Here is a 20,822-nt window from a genome sequence, read left to right as displayed (position 1 = left end):
CACAATGCAGGCACACACTGTTCCCTCCCTCCCCCCTTTTCTCTCCCTTTCTTTCTTTCTTTCTTTCTTTCTTTTTTGGTGCCCATTTTGTGTTGAAAATTTGTATTTACTTTGGGAATGTAATTTGTTCCTCATGGATAATATGACCCTTAGCGGCGCTGGATCATGGGTTAGTTGAAGTGATATTTTCCGCTAATGGTAGTCGTACATCATTGCTGTCAGCTCGGGTTAGGAGGAAAGCACATTACAGCTCCATTTTACCTCTGCAGGCATCGGGGATTATTTGCCATGAGTGAGTGTGACATGACCGCACTACAGAGTGCATTAAAATTTTACTAGCTTCTCCAGCAAGTTCCCTGACTCCTGCTGGCGCTTCAGGCAGGCATGCTGACGGATACCTCCGAGGGCCTAACTGCCCACACCAAGGAGACTCAATGTCAGTGGGAAAAACAGGCTCTGCTCCTTTCCCCCCTCTCCTTGTCATTTTTACCCCTTCGGTGGCAAGGCCCTCCTCTGATGTTAGGCTAAACTGTTATGGAAGGCAGGCCGTGGCAGGAGCGTCTCGTATCCATTCGGATGCAAGCACTGATCTCTTCCCAAGTGAGGAAAGGCAAGTTATTGGGCAGAGACTGAATACAAGGCAAGGCAAATCGAAGCAAGTCCTTGCTATGAGAGTAGCATGTGGTAGAAGGGGCATCCAGTATTGCATGGGCAGACTATCTCTCCACCTGTCGGCTTTCAAGTCTCTCTTTTAAGGTGCTGATCATGGCAAGCAATGAATGCACACTCCATTCACCTCCGCAGGCAGTCATGGGATGGTAGAGTTCGAAGGTACTGGAAGGGTCACCTAGTCCAACCCCCTGCAATGCAGGAACCCCTGCTAAATAATAGCTGACAGATGGCCACCAACCTCTGCTTCTGTTTCAGCATGCAGTTCTCTGGTCTCTCTGAATTGTTATCCTGAATTGTTATCCTAGGCACTGCTACTGCCTAGTTCTACACTTCCTCCATTTACATTGACTGGAACATACATGTATCCAGTCCGCTTGATGGTAAATGAAGTCACAAATCACTAGACACATACTGCTTTAGATACCTCCTTCATTTCATTCTCCATCTCAGTACAGTGGTACCTCAGTTCTCGAATGTAATCCATGTTTGGGTTCCAAAAAATGTTTGAAAACAGAAGCAGTTACTTCCAGGTTTTCGACTTTTGAGAACCGAAATGTACGACAACAGAGTTACCTCGGCTCCAGAACACCTTGGGAGTTGGACGTTCCAGCTCCCAAATGATCAAAAACCAGAAGTGAGTGTTCTGGTTTTTGAACTTTTTGGGGGGGAGCCGAATGTCCGGCATGACTTCTGCCATTGTTTACGGTGTGCCTGCGCAATCGGGAAGGTGCGCCTTGGTTTCCGAATTTTTCGGAAGTCGAATGGATTTCCAGAACGGATTCCATTCGACTTCCGAGGTACGTCATATTGGACCTTTGGGGCATGGGCAGTGAAAGTACATCTCCAGGACTGAATTAATTTTGGGGCCTGTTTCAACTACCAGTAATGATTCTGTTTCAGTACAGAAATCTGATCCCTTTTGGTTTTCTAACTTGTTTTACTTCTCTTCAACGCTATCCTCAAGACATCCTCCCTGTCCTTCTTATACAGTTGGAGTGACTAATCCTTAAAAGTCTTAAGGGGTCCTATATATGACAGCCCCCCCTGCAAATATTCTACTGAATGTGCACACATTTCTCCCAGGCAGTGGCATAGTGCAGAGAGCACCCAGCCACTTCTGTCACTGGGCTCCATTGAAATTGGCTTCACGAGTGTGAACCAGGAAGTGACCTCTACAGACAGTGGAATGACTTTTCTGTTCTTATCTATGCAGCTGTGATCTCCTGGGTGACGCGGGCACTGTTAGGCAGTTAAATGTGCATATGTATTCTGTCCATTTCCCTTCCCTACCCACCCCACCCCTCCATGTGGCCCTGGGCACTGGCAACTCCTGCTATGCCACTGTCCCCAGGCATATTTATTCACCATGCTTAAGTCATTCCATGGCTTCCATCCCACCCTCCAGCTGCCTCTATAAGCTCAGGCTGAAAAGGACATCCTTAGCCCTGGTTAAATAAGGATTCCTACAGTTTCAGTGACTATCTGGATTGTCACCAGAGGAACATAGTAAGCTTTCTCTCCCTCACTACTGATCAGAAATATTTGACTCTGTGATTAAGCACGGTTCTTTGCACTTAGAACAATTCAGAAGGAAGAAAAGGTTGAAGATTATCAGAAATTTGACTTTGTTTTTCTTAGCATGGGAAAGAATTGAGGGTTTGGGGAGACTGCAGAGATTGTCTTAAGAAGCTGGCCCAAATGTTCGGGTTATTGAGATTCTTTGCTCTTGTTCAACAGCATTCATAAACAACTCAATATTTTGAAAGTCTCTCAGCAGTATGCAACATAAACACGATTAAATGATGAAAACAAAAATACAGCATAAAACCCCTAGAACTGTAGTGTGGAATCACATGAAAACAAGAATTCAAACAAATAAAAGCAGAATCTAATCTTATGGCTCAGGGAAAACCTGGGCAGAAAGTTGCAAGACATCAGAAGCAGCTAATGGTTGGAAAAATTGGAGAAGACATTGGAGGCCACATGGTCCAGCGCTCTGATCAGTGCATGATCTTCAATGTAGGATGTCTCAGCTAGCACCAAGACATAGAAAGACATATGGCAGGATTTTTATTGTTCTTTATTGATGAATTAATCGGCACAAGTGATAAATGGCAAATCACATCTCCAATTAGCTGTCTAAGCAAATCACTGCTAAGATTATCACTGCTGATAATCTGTGCCATGCAGGGAAAGTTGGAGCACCAGAGAATTCCCTCTAACCAACCACTTTGCTGACACATTAAAGTAGATGTTGACTCCTCAAAGGAGGCTGCTGTAACTGTACCTCCTCAAATTCCTCATCGAGCATGGAGATAGTTTGTGGAGAGTTCAGGGGGCTCTAGGAGGCAAGGTCTCAGGCAGAGTCTACTCCAAGAGCTCTACAGGTTCCAAGAATCCAGGGACCCCTGGAGTAGGGTGCATCATTTTAGGGGGGGAGACTTAATTCTTCCACATTTCTTCAGTGAAATGTCTTAAAAATATGTTTTGGGGTGTGAGGAATTCAAACCTGCTATTATGTTTTGTGACTGGGCAACATTTAGCTTGGTAGGTCTATGTTTGATGAAGAAGCACATGAATTGCTTTTAGAAAACCAATGAATTTTAATGTTACCTTCTGAAAATGTCAGGTAATGCTAAGTAATGATAATATATATAACTGCAAGTACTTGGCAATCATTTTTAATGATTTCTGAGCAATTTTACACACATTTTACTTACCAAGCAAAACTAAATTTAATATAATTTCTAACCAAAATACCTTTTGAATTCCCAGGTCATGCTACAATGTGTTTTTTAGTGCCCCTCGTTTTTGGAAGTTGAAAGTTGAAAAATTCAACTTGCCGCAGCCATACAGGCTCTTCCCTCAACTCCTGAACCTGCACCCTTTCCCCTAGCTCTTGCTATATTCATTCATTCATTCATTCATTCCCCGCCCATCTGGCTGGGTTTCCCCAGCCACTCTGGGCGGCTTCCAACAGAACACTAAAATACAATAACCTGGTGACCTGCACCCAGCTCCTGATCCCCTACTTCTGTCTCTGCTGAGAGCAACCTCTCAGATACAGCTGGTGTCAGTGAAGGAATTGCAGACAGATGAAGGTTTCCTTCCATTGGTGGTACTGAACCCCACAAGTCACTGGTCCTTTCCCCTGAGTCATTCTCCTCACCCTCCCATTCCAGCAGATCTCCAGCTGCACTCTCTGCCTCATCCCGTCTCTCCTCAACCCCTTCATCCTCCAACTCCTGCTAGTCCCTGACAGGATGTAGCTATGGTATCTCTGCCATGGCTGACCAGTCATCAATCTTTCTCCATTATTTTGGAGCCGTGCTACCTGTCCAAAAACCTTTCACCATACTTGCAATTTACAACTGCAATTCCATTTCTTGAAACTGGAGATCACAGAAGGTTTGCTGCATCCCTAGATTTATATACCCTTCAACCTTTCTCCAATGAAAAGAGGGACGTCCCATTCCATAATGATAATTTTGCTATTTATACCCCACACATCTTGCTGGGTTGCCCCAGCCACTCTGGGCAGCTTCCAACATATATAAAACACATAATAAAACATTACCCATTGAAAAAACTTCCCTATACAGGATTGCCTTCAGGCGGCTCAGGAGATCAGATAACTCCAAACCTTCCAACATTTCTCAAATGAAAATAGGGACAACGTAAGAAAAGCGGGACATTTTGGGATCAAATCAGAAACTGGGACGGCTTCTCTAAATTAGGGACGTCACTGGAAAATAGAGACACTTGGAGGGTATGGATTTTGATGACATCTTTTCTTAGTTTATATGGTTCCAGGTGCATGGTTTCCAGGCCTCAATGTCTGCTGTGGCCTGTATCTTTTGATGCTGACGAGGATACACGTAAAACAAGGAGGCTTTGTGAATTAGGCCTCATGGACCACATTCAAGGAAGTTGCTCTTCCATAACAGCAGCAGCCTAATTGGGTTGGCTTATTACAGTAGTTGGAGCAATTGGGCCACCTAGAGATGGTGTTCTTTTTCTAAGGTATCATTTTTAAAATCTAGTTGCATTAGATTCACTGATAAGTGATTTTATCCCACGACTTATCCATTCTGTCAGTTCTCCTGCAGGCAGGGAAGCTGGATAGCTCTGTGGTTAATGCATAGTTGTGACCCTGTTTCGTAGCTGCAAACCAGTTTCAGGTGCTGGGAGGGTATCGTGTATCCGTGACATATGTAGCAGTTCGATCATCAGCTGGGGATTTGGGGCAGCATCACGGTAGGTACCACTTAACCTTGCCAGCTAGAATTTGAGGCCTTTTCAAAAGGGGATTTCTGAGAAGCTAGGTCCCAGAAAACAGAATAATGGGAACATATAGAAGAGAGAATCCAAGGGAAGGGCAGATGGAATAGGAGGTGTCAATGCCAGGTCACATCAACGGGCAAATCTGAATCTCTGTCCTCGGTTTGGATCTCTAAATCAGCCAGTCCTGTTTCTGATTTGGATAGGAGTACATTAAGAGTTCCCTATAGTATCTGTCTCCCTTCCTGCAATTCCAAATATTGTACAGAGCATACACAAATTGCCCTCAACTTTCATTTGTGTCTAGGGCTAGGAAAGAAACTCAGTTAAGTTCACATTGATACTACCTATTTCATACTTCTCAAAAGGAACAGAAATGCGGCCATTCTTCAAAATCCGCACTACTCTGAAATTTTGTCAATGCAGTCCTCCAGTCAAGTAATGCGTACAAAAATTTTCATGCCAGGGTAAAGTGGGTGTGAAAATGCGCACATTTGTGAAAACTGCGTAGAAAAAAATGCCTTGTATTCCTTCTAATGTTTTCTTTCTTTCTTTTTAACATTAATATTTCAAACGACCTCTTTTCCAATATGCAACCCAAGCACAGGCCTATTTAGCTTTCCATTCACCATTTTCATTCCAGGAATACGTCAGCCTAGACTTTTTTTTAAAAGAAAACTCTCTGGGTTTGTGTGTGTTCATGCACACAATTTATATGTAACAAAATGCTTATTTAAATTAATGGTAGACTTTCATTACATTTTATGCGTGTTTCTGTTCAAGGAAAAACTGACTAAAGAGCTTTCAGTTAGCAGCTTTGGCAAATGATTATAAATCCCAGCACTTAACGGCTGTGATAACATTAATCAGAATGAACTGGCTGGCTATTAATGTAGATGTCATATCCAATTCAACAGAAATTCCATTGTAATTTAGCATTAATTAACGTCCACTTATTGTAAATGGCACCAAGCAGCCACTTTTCTTAAAGCAAATGGAAATAAGAATGACTCCCCCTAAAGTCTGTTTTATTTTTTTAATGGAGAAAAAGAACTCAAAGCCACAAATTCACAGAAGTAGTAGCTTTGTTATGATGCCTGCTGTGTGTGTGTGTGTGTGTGTGTGTGTGTGTGTGTGTGCTGGCCATTTAGACCAGCCCCCTGTTCTCACAGCTGGAAGTCTGCAAGCAGGACCTGGGTGCATCAACCCTGTGCCACTCAAGACACGAAGGCACTGGTGTTCAGAAGCTTACTACCTCTGATACTGGAGGAAATATAGCCATCACGACTAGTAGCCATTAAAGCCTTATCCTTCTTGGCGCAATGGGTCAGCACATCTGGCTGTAAATCAGAAGGTTGGTGGTTTGAACCCACCCAGAGACATCTGTGGGCAGGATTCCTGCATTGAAGCAATTTGGGCTAGATGACTCCAGCTGTATGATTCTTGATTTATTTATTTTTCATTGTTCATTTGCACGAGGTTGCTATTTACCATAGCATACTTGATCATGGGACGCGGGTGGCGCTGTGGGTAAAACCTCAGTGCCTAGGACTTGCTGATCGTAAGGTCGGCGGTTCGAATCCCCGCGGCGGACTGAGCTCCCATCGTTCGGTCCCAGATCCAGCCCACCTAGCAGTTTGAAAGCACCCCTAAGTGCAAGTAGATAAATAGGTACTGCTTTATAGCGGGAAGGTAAATGGCGTTTCCGTGTGCGGCACTGGTGCTGGCTCGCCAGATGCCGCTTAGTCACGCTGGCCACGTGACCCGGAAGTGTCTCCGGACAGCGCTGGCCCCCGGCCTCTTAAGTGAGATGAGCGCACAACCCTAGAGTCGGTCACGACTGGCCCGTACGGGCAGGGGTACCTTTACCTTTACCTTTACTTGATCAAGCTTGCAACTCTCACATTGGGGGGGGGGAGAGACTTTAGTTCTTACTCTCCCTGCTACGGTACCAACAAAAATTCCCCACTTCCAGATGGCAATTAGGAACATTAGCCTCCAGTTAGGACAATCTCTGCCGGCAGCACTGGGAATTTCCTTTGGAATGCAAAGGGCAGTCTCTGAAAGGAGATTGTCAGGACTGTGTCAGGAGAAAAGGGAGCACTCCTGTCTCCTATCCAGTGCTGGATTTACGTATAAGCTTTGTTGTTGTTTAGTCATTTAGTCATGACCGGCTCTTCATGACCCCATGGACCAGAGCACACCAGGCACTCCTGTCTTCCACTGCCTCCCACAGCTTGGTCAAACTCATGCTGGTAGCTTCGACAACACTGTCCAACCATCTCATAATCTGTCCTCCCCTTCTCCTTGTGCCCTCCATCTTTCCCAACATCAGGGTCTTTTCCAGGGAGTCTTGTCTTCTCATGAGGTGGCCAAGGTATAAGCTAAACAAGCTATAAATTAGGGCCCCACTCTCTTGGGAGCCCCCAAAAAATTTAAAGGGAAAAAAACCTGGATGTCCATTTCCAAAATGTAAGATAAAAAACAAATAAAATAAAACCTACATACAGCAACAGTGTTTTGTGTTGTGTAGGCTTCTAAGATGTAAGTAATGGGCCCTGCCTGCTAGCCTGCTCCCTAAAATATCATTGGTTTGCTCATTTCTATATATAGGGTGTCTACATTCTGCATGGAAAATGTGCAAATGGCTTTAGATAACTATTAGGTCCATAAATTACCATATAACATATATTCAACACAAAAAACAGTGACAATTGGTTGTTGACAAAGGACAGCTGCACATATAAAGGGCCCCATTACCTTCAGTAGCTTAGGGGCTCATCAAACCTAAACCCAGCCCTGCTCCCATCACCTGCATGGGTTCCAAGGCTGGTCTCTTTTACCACTATTTCCACCACAGACAAAAGTGTGCATGTTATTTGCCTTCAATCAGTTAACATCCCGTTTAGATTGGCCTTGAACTACCAGGGGCTGTATCCAACGAGGTTCTAATCTAGGCAGTCCCGCTGAAATCACTGCACCTGTGTTAATTGTGTTGATTCATTTAAATGGCTCCATGCACTACACATTTAAAGCGATATTATGCTACTTCAAATAGCTGTGGCTTCCCTCGAAGACTCCTGAAAAAGGACAGTTTATTAGGAAGACCGTCTATTCCCCTCACGGAGCTACCATTCTCAAGAGCGGTTTAACAATCAGTTTCTGGGAACTCTGGGAATTGTAGCCCTGCGAGGGAAGAGGAGTCTTCCAACAACTCTCAGCTCCTGTAACAAACTGCAGCTCCCAGAGCATTTTTGCCAAGTGCCCCAGAAAAACGGGACATCTTGGTTTTTTTCTTTTCTTGCAAGATCATGGCAGTCATTCTGGGTGCCACAATCTCTCTCTCTCTCTCTCTCTCTCTCTCTCTCTCTCTCTCTCACACACACACACACACACTCACTGCCCTCTCACCCTGCAAAAAGCGCTTGCCCAAGAATGTCCTGGTTCTTGAAATGAAAAAGTTGGACAGTATGCTGGAGTTATTAAAGGAGACCCATGACTGCTTTAAAAATAAGGGACAGATGTGATCTAAGCTAGGAAGACACCCTGTGGAGTGTGACCTTCCCCTAGCAACAGGTTCTGCCTTCACTTAGCACCCCAAGAATAATTTTAAGAGCAGTGTTGCTAAAGGATCTACATTACCATGTAATGTAATGTAATGTAATATATACCTTCTTGAAACTTCATCATTGAGTCAATCCAAGCAGTGTGCTAAGAAGAGATTCTTCATTGTATGTTTTTGAGGACTTTTTCTTTTTTAAAAAAGAAGAAGAAAGAAACGATGGTCTCTTCCAAGCTTCAATTCTAAAAAAAGAGAAAGAAACCCAAACTCAAACCAAAAACACCTTAACTCATGACCCCGGTCTCTCGTTAGCTGAGAAATACAATCTTTTCTCTGTGTGCTCTGAGTCCCCATGCCTATTATGCTTTCAGGAATCAAAGTTTCTCATTAAGGCTTTCTAGCCTGCTGCCAAACTGAGCAGAGCTGGAAGTATGGCTTTGTATTGGGGAGAGGGGCCTACCGTTCTCTCTGTGTCTGTCACTCCATCTTCTATAGCACAAAAATGATGCTCTTCCAAAAAAAAGGGGGGGGAAAAGAATTTAAGTTGAACTACTTCTGTGTGAGAAAAAGAAACCCTGCAAATTTTGATTTTTTCTGCTGCTGGAGATGGCTCAGGGTTGCTTGCTTGTGAGGAAGGAGGAAGATAAAAATGTCCTCAAATGAAATTGGAGCAGGAAATATACAATTCGTTTGCTTGACGTGAAAGGGAGGACATGGAAGTTTGCTTATTTTATGTCAGGCCATGTCCACACCATAGACTTAAAGGATTATGAAACCACTTTAAACTGTCATGGCTTACCCAAAAGAATCGTGGGGACTGTAATTTGTTAAGGGTGCTGAGAGTTGTTATTCCTCTCTGAGAACTACAATTCCCAGAGTTCCCTGGGATAGACTGTTAAACCACTGTGGTGGCTGTAACTCTGTGAGAGGGATAGGGGTCTCCTAACAATTCTCAGCACCCTTAACAAACTGCAGAGCCTAAGGTTCTTCTAGCAGCTATGAGTGAAAGGATCAAATAGGAAGGGGTAAAAAAAGAATACCTCTCCTGGCAACACTAGAAGTACCTGGGGACTTGGATCTCAAAAAACATCTTCCTATGTATTCAGTGGTCTGTGTTTGCCTGAGCTTGAGTCTGGACTAAGGATTCTGAGCCCCTGTGTTCTGATTCAATATATGATATCCAATCACAGAACATTTCAGGATTTGGGCCTCTGCCATTGGCCCTTGAACTCTAAGTCATGATTCGCAGCTTGGAAGTTTAGACAGCCAATCATGGTGGGAGTAGCCCAGGCCTTCAGAAATGTATATAAGCAGTTGCTTTGACCCTGCTGTCCAATTCTATTAGGTCAATATCACTGTGTCTTGCCTTCACTACTTGCCTACTCCTGTAGTGGTTTCTATTATTATTATTTTATATTCTTTATTAAAAGATAAAAAGTACATAATTACAAGTGCACAGAGTAAGAAAAAGTGAAAAAAGAAGAAAAAGAAATAGCACCCATGTAGATAACAAAACAGAACAACAACCACAACTTGTATACATTACAAAAAGTTGTTATTGTAGTTAACCAGGCCTTAACCTAATATGGTATTAAAAAAAGAAAGAAAATGAATTCCAAATATTGTTGCAAGTCTATGTTTGTATGCAACTTGTTCACATGTAGTAAGTTTGTACATATTTTCAATCCAATCATGGAAGGCAGCTTTTTCCAGTTCATCAATACCAGTCTTTTTCCTGTAGTAAAGGCGCAGAGAGTCCATTCATAATGTCCCTTTGTTGGATTCAATACATTGCATATATGATTCAAAAGGATATTTTCCTCTGCAAATTTAAGATTATCAGGACATTGCTTAAGTTTCAAAATATTTGAGAAGCCCTGCCTTGGGCTGAATTCAGACAGGACTTTATTTCATTTCCCAGTGTCTCCTTACCTGGTAATCTTAGGTGATCTTTCACAAGGCACAAAAACTATTTCTGGAAATCTAGCAGAATCTGATGGAAGTTTTGCACTCATCTCTGTGTTAATTGCTTTCAGGAAAAAATCCGTTTGCAACTCTGTTAGCCCAGAAAATCATGAGACGAAATTTGGGACAGACATACAAATATTTCCTGCTGTTTTCATGGGGGAACAGCACATATGACATTCACTGTTACATTGCACCACAACATGTCATAAGAGGCAAGGTGATGTAAGTGCATAAATTTATGTGTGGCATAGAGAAAGTGGATAGAGACAGGTTTTTCTCCCTCTGTCATAACACTGCAACTTGTGGGCAACCAATGAAGCTGAACGTTGGAAGATTCAGGGCAGAAAAAAAGGGAGGCAGTGATGGCCACTGTGACGTTTGCCCATTCTTTTGAAAATGTCTGTACAGAGGGAGAGAAAGAGTTAATAGGTAGACCAATAGAAAAGCCAGAGGCGGAGCCTACCTGTTCATAAAACGGCTTAGCCCAAGGTTTGGTTGGTTTTAGTTGGTTGGTTGGTTGGTTGGGAAAGGCAGTTGGGAAAGCAGTTGGCAGGCAGTTGGAAATAGAGAGACAGTTAGTGCAGTTGGTTCTTGTGTGAGGGGAGGTAGAAGAGTTAGAGACAGAATAAAGTAAGACCAAGAAGAGTAACAACGTTTGAATGCAGTTAAAGTTTATTTGTGTTTGCAATAAACTACAGTGGTACCTCGGGTTAAGTACTTAATTCGTTCCGGAGGTCCGTTCTTAACCTGAAACTGTTCTTAACCTGAAGCACCACTTTAGCTTATGGGGCCTCCAGCTGCCGCCATGCCGCCGGAGCACGATTTCTGTCTTCAACCTGAAGCAAAGTTCTTAACCCGAGGTACTATTTCTGGGTTAGTGGAGTCTGTAACCTGAAGCGTATGTAACCCGAGGTACCATTGCACACTCTTCTTTGTTAACTTAAGAACCTGACTAAGACTAAGTGATTTACCGGGGGGACCTGGTTGGTGGCAGCGGATTAGTGGTGTACGTGTCAATAGTCCACGAGACGACTGGGGGCTCCGTACGAACACCACAGCCACCAACTTGGATGGCTTTAGAGGAGGATTGGACAAATTCATGGAGAATAGGGCTATCAATGGCTACCAGCCATGATGACTATGGTTTACTTCCACAGTTGGAGGCAACAATGTTCTGAATTCCAGTTGCTGGAAGCCATGGGAGGGGAGAGGCCTCTTGAGCTCATGTTCTCCTCCCTGGTTTTCCACAGGCATCTGGTTGGCCACTGTGAGAACAAGATATTGAACTAGAAGGACCTTTTTTTTTTTTAATTTCACACAATACAAAACCACTTCTGGAAATCAAGGGAATCTTGCAGAATTTTTGTGTGCAGTTCCATGTTAATTGTATTCAGGAAAAAAACAAATCTATTGGCAACCCCATTAACTCAGAAACTCGTGGGAATGGATGAACTTTAGGGTGGTATACCATACCTTCCAACACGACATGGCCCAAATCCAGGATGCCATTTTCTGGGTCCACACCTGTGCGATATTGTGCCCCCCCCAAAAAACCCGCTTTTTCTAGGCATGGTGCCCCAAAATGTGTGTCTTGGGGTGCCACACAAGATCAATACCCTGAAAAAAATGCTTTTTTTGGAGGGGCAGTGATCTTGCATGGTGCCCCAAAACACATGTTTTTCAGTGCCATGCCCCCCCCCCCAAATATTCAGCCCAAAATCATGGAAAATCGCTACGACCATTTTGGACGCTGTTCTTTTGAAAGAGAAGATGTCCCATTTCTTTCCAGGGCAGATGATGGTTACAATGTACAGCCATGCAGTTCCTTCCTACGATTTAATCAATCAAACAGCCAGAGTTCCATAATGCAACAGGTAATGCATTGCAGAATGAACGTTAAAAACCGGGCCAGTATTAAAACCGGGAAAGCGAACACAATAACCCCCACATCTGAATCCACCCTCAGTGTAAGCCTTCTACCCTCTGTACCTCCCAGCTGATAGAGCAGCCATGAAAACGCCAGCTTTTGTACCCAATATGTTCTATTGCTACTGAATAGGTCTTTTAAAATTGGTGTGTGTGTGTTTTTATAGTCATTCTATGACAGCTCTATTCATAAACCACCACAGAAAACTCTTATAAGTTCATGCTTTGTATATATTAGTTCTACCAAACGCTTAGGTGATTTTTTTTTTTAATGTAGAAAAAACACACACAACCTTGTGCATTTCACTGCAGCTATTGTACGGGATGTTATTATGCGCTTACAAATGGGCTCCTTCCAGCCTTTTTATTGAAACGACCTTGCTGTCACATTTGCAGAATCTTATCAAAGACTTTTTGCTGAGCTGCAATAAACCAGAACAACGCTCAGACCTTGATGACTGATAAGCCTCAAAGTGGCAGTTAATTGGCAAAAAGCAACCCTCGTAAAAATCTTCAAGAGGCTGGAGGAGCTCTTCTGTCTGAGCCCCGCTTCAGTCTCCAGCTGCAGCTTCCAAACAGATGACAATCAACTGGGTTCCTTCAATTCCCCATCCACAAAAACACTCTTCCTATATTTCATGCTTCCTTGCAGGCTCAGCAACGAGGGCTATGGGTCGCCTTCCCTATATGCAGCCCCTGATCAATTTGGAGGTGGAGCTCATGTTTATTTAAGTGTGTTTAAATCCTAATACAACATACAGGAGAAAGGGACGTGGAGATACTGCATCTCCTTCCCTACTCCCTTGTGAGAGCTGGAGGGTTCGATCCTGCAGGGTGCTGCTTGGTCATGAGCACTTTCTCAATAGGGAGGACCCACATGAAGGAGCAACATCCTGCACCTCACAGGATTGAATCCCATAGGATGGATTCTATCCTTGGTGGTGATGCTTCAGCAGGCAGGGCATCAAGTGAAAAGAAGGAGCTTCAGGTAGGAACTCCTACCTTCTCTAGGAAGACCATGCCATCCAACATTTCTCTGATGAAAAGGTAAAAGATAAAGGGACTCCAGACCATTAGGTCCAGTCGCGGACAACTCTGGGGTTGCGGCGCTCATCTCGCTTTATGGGCCGAGGGAGTCAGTGTACACTTTCCGGGTCATGTGGCCAGCATGACTAAGATGCTTCTGGCAAACCAGAGCAGTGCATAGAAATGCCGTTTACCTTCCCACCAGAGCGGTACCTATTTATCTACTTGCACTTTGATGTGCTTTCAAACTGCTAGGTTGGGAGGAGCAGGGACCGAGCAACGGAAGCTCACCCCATCGCAAGGATTCGAACTGCCGACCTTCTGATCGGCAAGCCCTAGGCTCTGTGATTTAGACCACAGTGCCACCCGTGTCCCTATATGATGAAAAGAGGGATGTCCTATTCAACAGCAGCAGCAGCAATTTTATTATTTATACCCCACCCATCTGACTGGGTTCCTCAGCCACTCTGGGCAGCTTGCAACATATATAAAAACATAATGAAACGTTAAAGATCAAAAAGCCCCCCTATGCAGGGCTGCCTTCAGATGTCTTCTAAAGGTTGTAAAGTTACTTGTCTCCTTGGCTCTGGGGTCGCATAACTCCATACCCTCCAACATTTCTCTGATGAAAATAGGGACATCCTAAGAAAAAAACAGGACATTCTGGGATCAAATCAGAAACTGGGATGGTGTCTTTAAAACTGGGACTGTCCCTGGAAAACAGGGACACTTGGAGGGTTTGGAAGGCAAGGCCATTCTGGTAGGTCACTCTCTGCTGTTTTGTGGTAGTCCCCTCCCACAACGCCTGCCTCTCCCTCCTGCTTGGACCCACCCCCCTCACTGATTGCTCTGGTGCACGCAACACAACCCACAGCAATCTGGGTCTGTTTCTACTGCAGTTGTGAGAGTTCCCTGGGCCTAAGGATTGATTGTTAAAACACTTCAGAAATTGTAGCTCTGGGAGGGAAATAGGGGTCTCCTAACAACTCTGAGGCCTCTTAACAAGCAACACTTCCCAGCATTCTTTGAGTGGAAGCCATGACTGTTAACATGGTCTGATACTGCTTCAAAAGCATCGTGCAGATGGGGCCTTCCGAGCAGACATCTGTCAACTTGCAACGTTACTTTGTTAGACGCACACATCTCTGCTTTTCATCATGCAAGAATAAACGCTGATGCCAAAAAAATATATAGTAAGAGAATTTAGGATCTTACACTCTTGGTGAGCACGCACAAACATTCCACATTTACAGGGCCCATAAAACACCTTCAGATGTTTTATGAATTCCAGCAAGTAACTGGAGAAGGTATTCAGCTCCTTTGAATGAGCTGTAATGACTTGGACCTCAAAGCTGCCTGGTTAGCAAATCCCTTCTTCTGCTTAATGGTTGCAAGGTGGGTTTTGTTTTGTTTTCGAACCGTTCGTTCGCTAAAGTACTTTCCCACATGTTTCTTTCATGGGCACACTTAAAGATTTCAGCTCCATTCTTAAAGGTCAGGAACAATATAGAGGAGGATGCTGATAATAAGGTGATAGCTTTATTTTGGGGGAAAGTGAGGGCGATGTGGTGTTTTCAAGAGTTAGCTGAAAACAATCCCCCCCCCCCTTCTCGGTTTAATTATTCCCCAAATGCATTTCATAAGTTCACAGCTAGCTGGGGCAGCAGCCACATAACAGCTCACCAGTCTTTTGCACTGAGTCACAGAATCGGATCATAAATTCTTTTTCTGCCATATTCCCTGCTGTGCTCTGGGCAAAACCTCTTTGAAGCGTAAGTTGGAATCAGGGCCAGCCCACCCTGATGTCAAAGATGCATGGAATCAAAGACTGATCCAAGTTATTTTGTCCCCCTTCCTGGTGACAGTAGCAAGTTAACTCGCCGTTCCCTGCCCTTTTGCAACACCCCAAATCAGCTGCTCACTGGGGCCACCTCCCTGTGCCCAACGATAGGGCCGGCTCTTTTCAGATTAAGGCAAGGTGCTGAAGTGCTTCAGACTGTCCTTCCAGTCTGCACTTCTAGTGCAACATTTTGAAAGGTATATTGATGAATTGTAGATTGAAGTGTGCGCTTGGGAGAGGCAAGGTCCATTGCCCAATGGTTAGAGCATCTGCTTTGTATGCAGAAGGTCCCAGCTTAAATTCATGAACTTTCCACATAGGGCTGGGAGTGTCCCCCATCTGAAACCCTGGAGAGCCACTGCCAATCAGTGTAGACAATATTGAAGTAGGTGGACCAAGGGTCTCACTCGGTGTAAGTCAGCTTCCTATGTTCCTATATATGTCAGGATTCAAGTCTTGCTAACAAAATTCCACTTCTTGAAACAGAATAGGACCCCAATTTATTGGAATTTTCCCCAGATATTCTCTGACAGGCAACATGGGAGAAGGCACTCCATTTGGGTACCCTTGTCCTAGGCTCTTCAGTGCTCCAGTAATGCTACCAGAAAATGAGCAGGTTCATATGGAAAGCCTGTTGTCCCATAATCCGTCCCTTTGGGTTGAAATTTTAATCCTTTCCCAGAAGGCTTGAGAAGGGTGCTAAATACCAGAAACTTCAGGTCAGACCTCGAGACCATGCAGGGGAAGTCCCTAACTCACTGAAGGTTTGAGACCCATTGACTACCCTCACCTGGTTTAGCTGGCCAATCAAAGGCATTCCTGGGATGTAGCTGCTGTGGCACACTGTCAGCTTTTGGGAGCCACAGGTGAGCTCCTCCAGAAAGTACTTCATTCACTTTGGGTCTCCTGGCAATATATATGCAGGAATTCAGGTGCAAGTGGGAGGTAGTTGTTCTGGGGCAGCACATCAGGAATGGCGTTAGTAGACAGAAGTTGTAGCATGTAATTACGTCCTATAAAAGAGTTGCCTTCCAGTGAATGATGAATTTAAACACATCTCTGCACAGAACTGAGTGACACCCATCATGGGAACCTTTGAAATTTTTAGATAATTTGTGGACACCTGACCCTACTTGGTTCTACAGTAGTTCATATCGACTTCCTGCAGTCAAATCAAAGACATCCCTGAAGGCAGATATCAAGTCCACCACAGATGCAGGAATATGCTAGAGGAAAGTCTTCAGTGCCTTGCTGGATATTAGAGGACAAGGATCCAGAGATCATGTTAAAGGTGATCAAATTTTGCGCAGTTGCCACAAAACTTAGGGAACTAGCTGTGCTGTTATAAAGATTAAGGCCCTAGAAGCAAATTATAGATAATATTGTAGAGATTAAGACTTAAACCATATTTTAACTGCTGCCATAACTGAGTTGTTTATCGTGATATTGATTGTTAATTTAAACCTAATTTTATTGTGTTCCTGGTTTGTTTAGTACGGTATGTGAGTCTGGTCTGGGACCGTAAGAAATTCAATTCATTCATTGTCCTGAATTCTAGTTAGAGGAAGTTAAAGACTAGCTTCCTGGAGCGCTCACTAGGATTGCTTGGGGGTGGGGGGAGTTGCCTGAAAACAATTGTTAAAGCTTGTCATCTTAAATGTTGACCATTCCCTGGTGTGGTTTATTGAGAAAACACACACACACACACACACACACACACACACACCGAATTCTGTGCTGCACTCTAATTATATGTATGAAGGTGGAAAACCCTATGGGAAATTAAATAAAATTTACAGCATGATGGCTTTGTGCTCTTGGGAGATGTACCTTCTTAATAAGATCTTATGGCCAGGAAATTTTTTATGTAGTTATAGTCTTATGGGCACTCAAGCATAGATCCAACCTATATATAGCAAGGGTCTTCTATTTGCCCATTCCTTCATTCCTTCATTGAGCAAAATTTGGACATTATTTTATGGTAACAGAATGATTGCATCACAAATGTATTTATTTGTTTGGAGTATTGATGTAGAACCCTTCACCAAATTGATTCCATGGCAGTTCCCCATTTGTTAGGACACTTGAGTGTGGAGAGCACTGCTACATTTAGCTCCTACTTCCAGTTTTCCATTGGCAATTTGTTGGCCGCTGTGAGAGCAGGATGCTGAGCTCAGTGGGCCATTGGCTTTTTCTTGTGTTCTTAATGGCTTTGCTTTGTTTCATTCGCTCTCTCTTTTCCTGCTCTCTTTTCTATTCCACCTTTCTTCTTTAAATCGTTGCTAATTAAAACAGCATTTTTGTTATGTACTGAAGTTCTCACCCTGGGCCAGCAGGGGGATACTGTAGATAGTTATGCAAATGAAGGATCAAAAGTGACGTTCAGTGATTGGATAGTTTTAGAAAGTTGTTACAGTAACAAGGTACAGGAGCTCTATATAAGCAGGCTGACTGAGTCCTTCAGTTCAGTTCTGTTCTGGCATCTGAATAAAGAAGAGCTGTTTGAAGAATCGCTGTATCGTCTGATATGTTCACCCACAACTTAACAATTTTAATGGAGAAATTAGGGAATTAATTTGTTAAATGAAGGGAAATGGGAGCTAGCAGTCCTTCATATACTTTTCTAACCAGACATGGAGTTACTTGTTACATTTGGAAAGCTGGCATGTTTCTGCCAGTTAAAACAAACCTATGTGTGGACACGTTGGCCAAAAACAGAGGAAATGTCCCAAAAAAGTACAGTGGGAATTTGTATTAAAACTGCGTACGCTGATTCATATGCAGAGGTGCCAACTTGAGAGGGTGATTTGGGGAAGGGGACTACCTCATGGTGTTACATCACATGCGTGTGATGTCCTCACATTTAGCAAGTGATGTCAGAACATTGGGAGGAGCCACCTTCAATGGTTGACGGCTCCTGCTCCTCCTGTTGTGGGTGCTGGCCCCAGCAGGAGGCTGCTTTGACCCTCCTTCCTCTTCAGGGATGCTGGTGGCGCTGTGCTAAAAACTACTGCGCTTCTTGGGCTTGCCGATCGGAAAGTTGGCAGTTCAAATCCCCACGACGGAGTGAGCTCCCATTGCTCTGTCCCAGCTCCTGCCAACCTAGCAATTCGAAAGCAAGCCAGTGCAAGTTGATAAATAGGTACCGCTACAGTGGGAAGGTAAACGGCATTGCCGTGCACTCTGGCTTCCAGCAATGTGTCCTGATGCTCCAGAAGCATCTTAGTCATGCTGGCCACATGACCCGGAAAGCTGTCTGTGGACAAACGCCAGCTCCCTCAGCCTGAAAGCGAGATGAGTGCCACAACCCCATAGTCGCATTTGACTGGACCTAACTGCCCAGGGGTCCTTTACCTTTTTTACCTTACCTTTTCACAGTAGGAGGAAGAGGAGAAGGAATCAGCCATTGGAGATGTACTGCACTGGGCTGTTCTTAAATTTGTTTTAGGTGTTTTATGAAGTGTGGTGTTTTCATGTGTTTTGAAACAGTTTTTAAATGTTTTGAATAGGGAATTATTTCATTTTTGAATAGGGAATTATTTCATTTTATTCCCCCCCCCCATAAAATAAAATAAATGACAGGAGTCTTTCCCACCCTAGGCTACTTTGGGAGGAAAAGCGGAATATAAATTTAATAATACATAAATGTAAAGTTTAGCTGGTGTTCATTAATTGTGCTTTGATGTTGACCACACTGCATTGCATTTATTTGCTTGGGAGACACCTTCAGAAAGGTTCAGTCCTCAAAGCAGCCCAGAAATATGTAAAATATAACTAATTAGTTAACTTGAAGCAAGAAGCCTTCCCACCCCGCTTCTTGAGGATGTTTTTCCCTGGAGATGAGGTATATCTGGGCACCTTTTTGGTGTTCAAAGCAGGTGCTCTGCACGCCATTGAGGTGTTCCCATTCTTCACAAAGGAAAGAGGATTCTGGCTTGGTTTGCAAGGAGATGGCTTTATATTTTGCATTTTGCATTTAGCAAGATCATCTTCTCCTCTTCATTTTCCCCCTTTCGGTATTTAAGTGAGATGTCTGGCCTATTCAGCGTGAGATGAAGGAGAAATTTATTAGTGAATGACAAGGCTTCCTGATAATCAGGGAGTATTGAAATCCCAGATTTAATTTGAATATGATATGGAGCCATGCCTCCTTTCTCCCCTTCATTATGAGCAAAGGATGCAGGCAATGATGTATCCCACCCCCATCCCTAAGGATATTATAAGTGGGGGGGGGGATGGAATTTGATGGACCACTCCAATGGGGTCACCAAGGTTTGGGTATGTTTTAATCAAGATGGATGGAGCTCAAGGTGTTTGAAATGCATGGAAGCAAGATTTGCTACGCGGTGCAAATCAAAGCCTAAAAAACGTCACTTATCTCCTAATGATACTTATTGCACAGATTATTAATTTCATTTTAGAAGACCAATGGATTTTACATTTTTTATGACATTGATTAAATGTCTTATCCATCCTTTACATCTTCAAAAAATCCATATCAAAATTTCACCAGGAGCACTGTGTAGGAATCAAAGCTCATAAATGCATATTTTCGTGCGTGGGAGAACATGGTTCAAGAACTCCAATCACCTCCGTAGATGCGCCTGTCAATTTTGTGTTAGGCAGTTTTGTGTGAACTGCTTAAAAAAAGAGAGAGAAAAGAGGGAGGGGGACAGATCGTTGGAAATAAGTCAAAAAGAGGACCCAGATTTGCATAAGAATTGCATATGCTGGCTTTTATGTATGAAAGCATATTTCGAAATAACAAGTCCAATTTGCACAGAAAGGCAATGCTTCTCACCCTAGTGGGGTCACCCCAGCCTTGCAAAGCGGATCGGGGCTGGTATCATGGTGGCAGCGAGGGCTGGGCTGGCAAGCCCCACCCCCCAGCACATCCCCGCACCTCTGGGCCGGGCACCATGAAGACATGCTTCACCGGTGGGAAACCCTTATTCCCCTCAGAGAGCTACCATTTCCAGAGTGGTTCAACTATCCTCTCCTCTTCCCATGGAATGCTGGGAGTTGCAGTTCTGTGTGGCGAAAAGAAGTCTCGCAGCACCCTTAACGAACTTCAGTTCCCAGAATTCTTTGGTGGAAGCTGTGGTACAGTAAATGTATCATGCAGCGAAACACTTTTGCTGTTCCTGCTGTTCTGTTTTTGTGCTGTCATTCTGTTTTCCGCAATTTGTGCAGAGAGAATAAAAATAAAGTTTACAAAGGCAAGGGAAGAAGAAAGAAAATGTGGTTATGGAGATTTTGTGAAGTATTAATTTAATATGCTGAAGGGATCCACGGGCGGGGTTTTTTAAAAACCTTGTTGTTTCTCTCTCCCATACGCACACACACGATTCAGCTGTGGCTAACTAATGAACCCCCAAGCAGTGCCCTTTGGTAGCATGATACCTCATTACCCACGAGCGGCCTCCATCTGCCCTCACGAATGCATGGGGAGCCATTCCGATTATGATGGAAGTCTCCGGAGCTATTACCAAGTGGCAACAGAGGGCCTACTGCAGACAGACTAATGGACTAATTTGTAATTGGGAG

General features: G+C 43.8%; 1 protein-coding gene and 1 long non-coding RNA gene across 6 annotated transcripts in view; one reads left to right on the top strand and one right to left on the bottom strand.

The window, feature by feature from the left end:
- LOC308464148 overlaps positions 1 to 11,208 on the bottom strand; it is a 32,545-nt gene extending 21,337 nt beyond the window's left edge. The window contains exon 1 of the long non-coding RNA XR_013979888.1: positions 10,947 to 11,208. This is a non-coding gene — a long non-coding RNA (uncharacterized lncRNA). The remainder of the gene's footprint in view (positions 1 to 10,946) is intronic.
- AUTS2 (activator of transcription and developmental regulator AUTS2) overlaps positions 1 to 20,822 on the top strand; it is a 689,755-nt gene that overhangs the window by 474,393 nt on the left and 194,540 nt on the right. The gene's annotated exons all lie outside the window — the stretch shown is intronic.

Source organism: Podarcis pityusensis (genome assembly GCF_964106645.2).
Source record: "Podarcis pityusensis genome assembly, chromosome: 15".
NCBI lineage: Eukaryota > Metazoa > Chordata > Lepidosauria > Squamata > Lacertidae > Podarcis > Podarcis pityusensis.
This window is presented reverse-complemented; position numbering and strand designations above follow the sequence as displayed.